This window comes from Triticum dicoccoides, chromosome 5B (genome assembly GCF_002162155.2).
Source record: "Triticum dicoccoides isolate Atlit2015 ecotype Zavitan chromosome 5B, WEW_v2.0, whole genome shotgun sequence".
In the NCBI taxonomy this organism is placed as follows: Eukaryota; Viridiplantae; Streptophyta; class Magnoliopsida; order Poales; family Poaceae; genus Triticum; species Triticum dicoccoides.
Genome location: NC_041389.1, coordinates 647,851,725 through 647,860,382, shown reverse-complemented (window position 1 = coordinate 647,860,382; position 8,658 = coordinate 647,851,725).

Genomic DNA, 8,658 nt, shown 5'->3' with positions numbered 1-8,658 from the left:
AGGGGCAGCTCATCCCCACCCCCGGGCCCCATGAGAGGGTGGTATTCCTTCCTCATTTCCTCCACGGACTGGACTTCCCACTCCACCCCTTCGTCCGGGGGCTCATGTTCTATTATGGCCTGGATTTCCATGATCTGGCCCCGAATTTCATCCTCAACATCTCGGCATTTATCGTCGTGTGCGAGGCCTTCCTCTGCATCCAGCCCCACTTCGGCTTGTGGCTCAAGACCTTCAATGTCAAGACGAAGGTTGTGAAGGGCAGCCAAGCGGAGTGCGGAGGCGCCATGGTGGGAAAGATGCCCAACGTCACATGGCTCGAAGGCGCCTTCGTGGAAACCATCAAAGGGTGGCAGTCGGGGTGATTCTATATCACCGAGCCGCGTGACCCTGAACGGGCAGCGGCCCCCGAATTCAGATCTGGCATCCCCACACGGCTCACCTCCTGGAAAGAGAAGGGCCTGACATGGGGAGATTCGGAGGAGCTGACCGGACTCCAAGCCTGCGTCCAAAAGCTAGTGAACAAAAAGCTCAAGCTTGTCAACGTAGTCTAGGTCATGCTCATCCGCCTGATTCTCCCGTGCCAACAACGGGCTTTCAGTTTGTGGGAATTCGATCTGGCGCAGCACCAAACCTTGAATAGGCTCTTCGACACTACGTACGAAGAGGCCTGGAGGGTGCTTTTCAAGGGCGCCGAGGCTCCCGCATCTGCCACCGAAGATCGTGGATTCAGCTCGCAGCGTCGGGCTGGCGAGGTAAGCTATATTATCCTTTACGGGACACTTTCTTTCCATAGTTTGACTCTATGTGGGATCTAAACTCCCTCTCCTTTGACAGGACTGGCTGAAGAAGGCCGGGTAGACTAACTGTCCGGCTCCTTTGCCAGAAGACCCAGCGGACGCCCGCTTAACGGGGCTGCTGGTTCCGGCACCTCACGTGGTGCCGGATAAGAAGGCCAATAAGAAGGCCACGGGAACTCGAAAGAGTTCCCGTCGTCTGGTGTTATCAGACTCATCATCTGATGACTCTGAGGCGGACTCCTCCCGCGAAGACGAGGAGGAGAAGAAAGAAGCTTCTTCCCCAATGGGGGAAGGGAAGAAAAGGAAGGCCTCCCCAACTGGGGAGGCCGGGGGGTCCAAGAAGGGAAGGACCCTTCCTCCGGACTATTCCGCCAACGCCGGCGACAGCGACGAGGATTGGTCTTCAAGGGCCAAGCCCCTGGCGAGATCGTAAGTATCCGGACTCCCGAATAGCTCATAACTTTTCTTTTCGTCGCATGGTGTCTTTCTAATGCCGCATACAACCCTGTAGTCCACCCAAGGACGATCTTCCCGCTTCGTCGAGCGGGTCCTTGGGTATGTCGGATGTGGATAGCACTTCACTTCCGACCGCCTCCTCCCCCGTGACGATGCCGAGGTGGGATCCCGGAAAGGGACCCACCGGGAGGAGGAGGCCCCGGAGGTGCCGCAAGGCAACCTCCCGGACTTTGGACCGGACTCCGCATCGGAACCTGCAGTGGTTCCTGAGTCCGGCGGGCGGCCCTTTCGTAAGAAGGGCAAGACTGTGACGCCGCCGGCCTCCGTCCAACCGGAGGCGCCGGATAACTTGCTGGAGGTGGCTCCTCCCACCTCTCCTCTCCCTCTCCTCTCCTCTCCCACCTGCTCCACCCAAACTCATGGCGATCTCTAAGGTGAATCATGATGGAAGGCCTCTTACATTGGGATTTTGCCCCTGGCTTAGCCCTTGCAGACCAGGTGAGAAGGAAATTTGGTTCCACGGTGCATTTTTCTCCCTCCCGCGGCGACAAGGAATTCTTCCTAGTTGTCTCCTTTTCTTCGGCCTATTTTCCTCTCCATGAAGAATCTGGGGGCATTGCTCTTCAATGCTGCATTGGAGGCATTAGTGTTGGCTTTCGCGTGCACAAGATCAAACCCCATGTGTTTTGTTTTTTGGTGGCCAATAATAAGGTGGGTCATTTTATTTACGGTCTTAAAGATCGTATTTGGCCGGACTTTATTTGTCATTTCCATCTGTTCAAGGGAGTTTCTGCCCGGGTTTACACGTCGAATGATACTTGGCATGCTGATGAGGAATTACCAAAAATTTCAGCTCGCCACCCGATTGCCATTAAATCGACTTTGGAATTTCTGAAACCTCCTCCCTATGGGAATGATTCTTCCTCTGAGCTTGGCAAATTTTCTTTGGTACCCATGGATCGTCTGATCTTCTCCAACAATAATGCTAAGGAAGCTTCTTCTTCTTAATCCATACCAACGGACTCTCATGGAATTCAAATTCAGTTTGGATCTTTTTTGGCAACACAAACAACGGAGCCTAAAATTCTGGAATCGCCGAGGATCTCATTAATGAAGAAATATCTGCGGGACGCCGAATTGGAGGAAGAGCATAATTCGGTGTGTCTTGATTTGGGACAGTTTAAATGCCCCATTAATGCTCCTTATCCTGCACCACCGCAGTGCTTCCTTAATTCAGCGTTCAAATATGCCCCGGCCCATAATATTTGGCCCCCCTACGCTTTCGGCCCAGCACAAGGCTGATTTAGCCCAAGCTTCCTACTCTGAGGAGGAAATTACCAACCTTGCTACTAATTGGCCGGTTTTATGTGCTCGTTGCCTACAATGGGGTCATCCTAAGATTCAATGCCCGGCTAGATTGATTTGCATTAAATGCTCAGCACCTGATCACAAGGTAGATAATTGCCCGACTCGGTTTACTAAGGAACATTCTGGATTCGATGATACCGTCCAGCCTCATAATATCAATTCATCCAGATTTTCCGTTGCTCCGGTCGCACTGGTGCAGAAACATATCCGCAAAATGACCGTCTGATGCGAGGCATGCGGCCACTATGGGCACGTGGCTCGATCCTGTCGCTCCAAGCGGTGGCGTGAACATTGGCAGTGGATTCCTAAAAATCCCCAACCTACCAAAAATGCCCCTCGCGCTTCCGCTTCTCCTCGGCTTCCCCAAACGCCACCGCCCCGACTCAACCATTCGTCCCCACTGCCACCCCCGTCAACACAGTTTCTCTCCTTACGCACCACCACCACCATGGTGAACTTCACCCTCAATCCGGTGCCGTTCCTCCCGCCCGGATTCGCCGTCGAACAAGGCCCGGCGGATCGTGTTGTCCGCAGTGGCATGGTGGTTGGGCTGATTCCGCCGCTCAACCACGACTTCCTGGCCATTGCGGAGACCAGCCATTACGTTCCTCTGCATCGCCGCGCCATCATCCGCCATGCTGTCCGAGGTTTGCTTCATGAGGCCCAGCTCTTCACTACTGAAGTTAGTGACCATCCGTTTGGAATAGGGATTTTTGGATTTCCGGACTCTTTCATCAGAGATACTGCAGTTGCCACTCCATTAGAGCTTGAGGACGAAGATCTGCTTACCACCTTCGTTCCTCACAACGAAGCACTGAATCGTCGCACCACTTCCTTCGGTCCTGAGATCTGGCTAATTTACTTTGGTTTCCCCTATGATTATCGGACAGACTATTACATCAATAAGTCGCTAGGTGGTTTCAGTGCTCTGGTTTCTTGGTATAACCCCCGTCAAGATCGCCGCTTCATGTTAATCAAAGCTAGAATATTGCGCCTGAATCTGGTGCCAAAAAGCTTTGTTGTTTGGCAGCTTGGTGGAGCTCGTGACTGCTGGACTGTGCAGATCACAATCCTACGGAGCAATGATTGGAATGGTCTTTTGCCGGAAGTTCTGCCTGCCTGAGAGGAACCTCCACCACCTGATGGCATCCCGCACCCCCAATTTGGTCTGGACCTGACTGCGGAACAATTGTATCAGCAGCAGGTGCACAATTGGCTGGTACAGAATGCAGCACCTCCCAATGGCGCCCCAGATGAGCCTGATGTGCACCCGGAGCAGGACAATGCAGGTTGGGGCGCTTGGCCCGCGCCGGCTGCTCCTCCTCTGCCCCAACTACCATCGTATCTGATGAACTTTCAAGCATGGCTCGCTACTCAGGGTCTGCAAGTGCAAGACGACATTGTGCCTGACAATAACATCTCTGACAATGCCATGCAGGCCTGGCACGACTCCATAACTTCTTCTAAAGAGACTGAGACTGATTCAGGCAACTCTACTTTTGATTTATTGGTGATTCCCGATCAGGTGAATGCTGCTGCTCCTTTGGTTGATGATTCGCTCACGATTTCTATGGAAATCCATAACCAGGGTCTGCGCTTTGGCCTCTCGGCCAATGGGGATGCCCTCATGGCTTTACTGTTAGAAAACACCATCCCTCGTCAGCAGCTTAACAGTGCTATTTTCTCGGCCCTTCGCCCGATGATGGCTTCTTTTGGACCTTGGCGCTCTGGTCTGGGCATGCAGCAGCACTCATTTCAGGTGGAGTTTCAGGTTTCTTTGATGAGTGGGAACATTCAGATTTCACAGCTGGCAAGTCAACAGGTACCTGCTTCAGAAATGTCTGCGCTTGCTCTGTCTGCTCTGCCTGCTGTACATTCAGCTTTGGACTCCCATGTGCATTCTGCCCCGACGCCTCTTCTCCTCACCTGGGAGCCATCTGAGCCCTTGGGGGCGCCACGTTTGTCTGTGGTTGATCAGCAGGCTGACCAACTTGCTCTCTCTGTCCCTTTGGACGCCATCTCTACGCCAGCGTTGCTGGATACTTCAAGCACCTCAATGGCCATGACTGTTGAAGATCAGGGCGGCATGACCTCTGCTAATCACACTTAGAAACAACACAAAGGTAAGATGCCATCTCCTGTTGATACATCCACCTTGCGCCGCAGTAACAGGAACAACAAATATGATGGCTTTAAGGTTTCTCAACCTTCTGATGCTCGCCCTACCAAGTCTAAAGTCAAGCCTCGCATAATTCCTTCTGCTGCTGTTGGAGCTTCAATGCCTTCTACTGGGGATGATGATGATGCTGCAGCTCCTCCACCCACATCCATCCCTACTATGCAGGCAATTGGCATGAATCTCTGTGCAATACCTGCTGAAGGACTGTCTACTTTGGCCCTCAATGAAGAGTAGCTTCTTCAGTTTATCTCTGCTTTTGTTGCTACTGTACCTTGATTTCTTTCCCAATGCTTTTGCGTAACTGGAACGTGCTATGCTGGAATGTACGCGGTCTTAATGCGCCCGATAAACATTTAGCGATTGGTAATGCGATCAAACTAGTGGATGTGCGATCGTTTGCTTGCAGGAATCCAAAATGCCTTTCTTTGATTCTGCTGTCCTGAAATCAATTTTCCCGCGCCGTTTTGATCAGTTTGCGTACATCCCATCACAAGGATCTTCGGGGGGAATAATCACGGTCTGGAATAGCAGTATATTTACGGGCCGAGTCTTTTTATCTGAGCACTTTGCACTTGGTGTCGAATTCACATCCACGCAGTCCAATCATTGTTGGAAACTCGTCAATGTCTATGGCCCTTGTCAGGGTGAACATCGTGTCACGTTCACGAATTGGTTGTTTGACATGAATATACCGGCTGCTGAAGACTGGTTATTATTAGGTGATTTCAATTACATTCGTTCACCTGATAATCGCAACAAACCTGGTGCTAATGTCCAAGATATGTTCACTTTTAATGACTTTATTCGGGAACAAAACCTTACTGAACTACCCATCAAAGGGCGCTCTAATACTTGGTCAAATATGCAACTGCAGCCCCTCCTAGAGCAACTCGACTGGTTCTTCACCATGTTGAACTGGACTACCACCTTCCCCAACACATTGGTAAATCCACTTGGCAAACCCGTTTCTGATCATACTCCATGTTTTGTGGTTATTCAAACTTCAATCCCCAAAAGCAAGATCTTCAGGTTTGAAACATATTGGCTTGCTCACCCTGGTTTTATGGAAGTGGTGGAGCGTGCTTGGAATAAACCTATCAGATTCAATAAAAGCCATAATTGTGCGGCTAGAATTGGACAAAAGCTCAAGCATGTTCGCCATGCCCTCAAGCAATGGAGTAATAACATTTCCCGCCTTAAAATAGTCATTGAAAACACGAACAAAGCTCTCTTGGAACTTGACAGTATTGAGGACCGTCGGACTTTGACCACACCCGAAAGAAACTTTAGACGCATTCTCAAAAACCACTTGCTACGTCTTCTGCAATACCAAAAGGATTATTGGAAAAAGAGGTGTACGGTTAGATGGATTCAATTCGGGGATGATAATTCCAAATTCTTCCAAACTATTGCCACCGAGCGCTTCAGGAGGAACTGCATTAGTTCGCTCAAATCCTCCGTTGGTGTGGATGTAAGTGACTATGTTGGGAAAGAATCCATCCTTTTTGAAGCTTTGAAAGGAAGAATGGGTCAAGCAAATCCTCAGCCCATGAAATTCAACTTAAAAACTTTACTGAAGAAGGACGTGGATTTCTCCGACTTGATTGCTCCTTTCGCACGTAAAGAAATTGATGATGTGGTCTCGGAAATGCCACCCGATCAGGCACCTGGCCCTGATGGTTTTAATGGGGCCTTCTTAAAAGCATGTTGGCCAATCATTAAAAATGATTTTTATCTTCTGTGTGATGAGTTTCATCAAGGCGGCCTCAATCTTGAAAGCATCAATGCAGGTTTCATCACTCTAATCCCCAAAGTTAATTCGCCTGAATGTGTTAATGACTTCCGCCCGATCACTCTTCTTAACTGCTGTTTAAAGTTGATCACTAAACTCTTGGCGAATAGGCTCCAAAAAATTATCCTCCGCATTGTGCACCGAAATCAATATGGTTTTCTTCGTGGCCGATCGATTCATGACTGCCTTGCCTGGGCTTTTGAATATATTCACCAGTGTCAGGCCTCCAAAAGAGAGATTGTTCTCCTTAAACTAGATTTTGCGAAGGCCTTTGACACGATCGAGCATTCTGCCATGCTGCTAATTTTGAAGAACATGGGTTTCCCGCCCAAATGGTTGGCCTGGATGGAGAGCATCTTCTCGTAGGGTAAATCTTCTGTGTTACTTAATGTGGTGCCAGGGCGACAGTTCTGGTGTAAATGTGGTGTTCGTCAAGGCGATCCGATGTCCCCCCTGATTTTTGTCCTTGCCGCGGACCTACTTCAAAGTGCTATCAACGCAGCACTCCAGCAGGGCTTGATCGCACATCCCATCCCTCCTACGGGAGACACTAACTACCCCGTAATCCAATACGCGGACGATACAATTATCGTCCTTCCGGCCTGTATGGACCAAGCAGCTAGGATCAAGCTCATCCTCGAAGATTATGCCACCTCCATTGGCTTGAAGATCAACTTTCAAAAATCCATGCTTGTGTCGATTAATACACCGCAGACCAAATGCAATGACTTGGCCCATCTTTTTGGGTGCTCACAGGCCAACATGCCCTTTACTTATCTCGATCTGCCCCTGGGCACTACCCGGCCCTCTGTCCTTGATCTGACGCCGTTTGTCTGTAAAGCAGAAAGGAAAATCACCGCTGCCATGTCCCTAATGTCTTACACAGGCAAGCTTGCTCTAGTCAACTCGCTCATCACCTCATTGGCTATCTACCCCATGGGGACTCTCAGATTGCCGCCCAAGATTCTGGCTCAACTTGATAAAATCCGTAGACACTGCCTATGGAATAAACGCATGGCGGATGGGGATAAACAGAATTCATTGGCGGCTTGGGACATGGTTTGTCAACCTAAGAAGTGTCGTGGTTTGGGCATCATTGACCTTAAAATTCAGAATGATGCTCTCTTGCTCAAATTCCTGCACAAATTCTACAACAGAATGGGTGTCCCTTGGGTTCGGCTTATTTGGGAAACATATTATGCTGACTCCATCCCGCATGCTTCGGACAGTTGTGGCTCCTTTTGGTGGCGTGACATTGCAAATCTTATGCCGATATACCGTGGCATTTCCCAAGTACAGGTTAAACGTGGCACCTCGGTCCTGTTCTGGAAAGATAACTGGAATCATTCCATCTTAGCAGAGAAGTATCCACGCGCTTTCTCTTATGTCATTAATGAGGATTTGTCTGTGCATGGATTCTTGACTGCCCCCGCCCTCCACGAAACCTTTCAGCTACCTCTGTCAGTGCAAGCTCATGATGAGCTCAAGCTTCTGCAAGCGGATTTGGCTGCTGTGAGTTTGGAAGATCGTGACGATGTTTGGTCCTATTGTTGGGGATCTGCTGTGTTCAAAACCACAGCGTACTATCAGTTTGTGTTCCGTGATGTGGTTGCACACGTGACATTCCAATGGCTCTGGAAGACTAAATGCATACCAAAAATCAAAGTCTTTGGTTGGTTTCTACTCTCGGACCGGCTCAACACGAGGAACATGCTCAAACGGCACCACTACAATATTGGTAACAACTTTGATTGTCTTCTTTGCGGGCAGCACATAGAAGAAACTGTGGAGCATCTCTTCTTTCATTGTACCTTTAGTCAGGAATGTTGGGGCCTGCTAAACATGTCCTGGGCCGCACATGGGGATATGTTGCAGCTGCTGGAGAACCTAAAGACGCAACACCCCAGGAAAATGATCATGGAAATTTTCCTCACTGCTGCTTGGAGCCTTTGGAAGGAAAGCAACAACAATTACTTTAGACATGTGTTGCCCTCCATTCCTTCTTGGTTCACTAGATTCAAGGAAGACTTTGGCAATATCAGCTATAGGCTGCCTAGTAGAAAGAG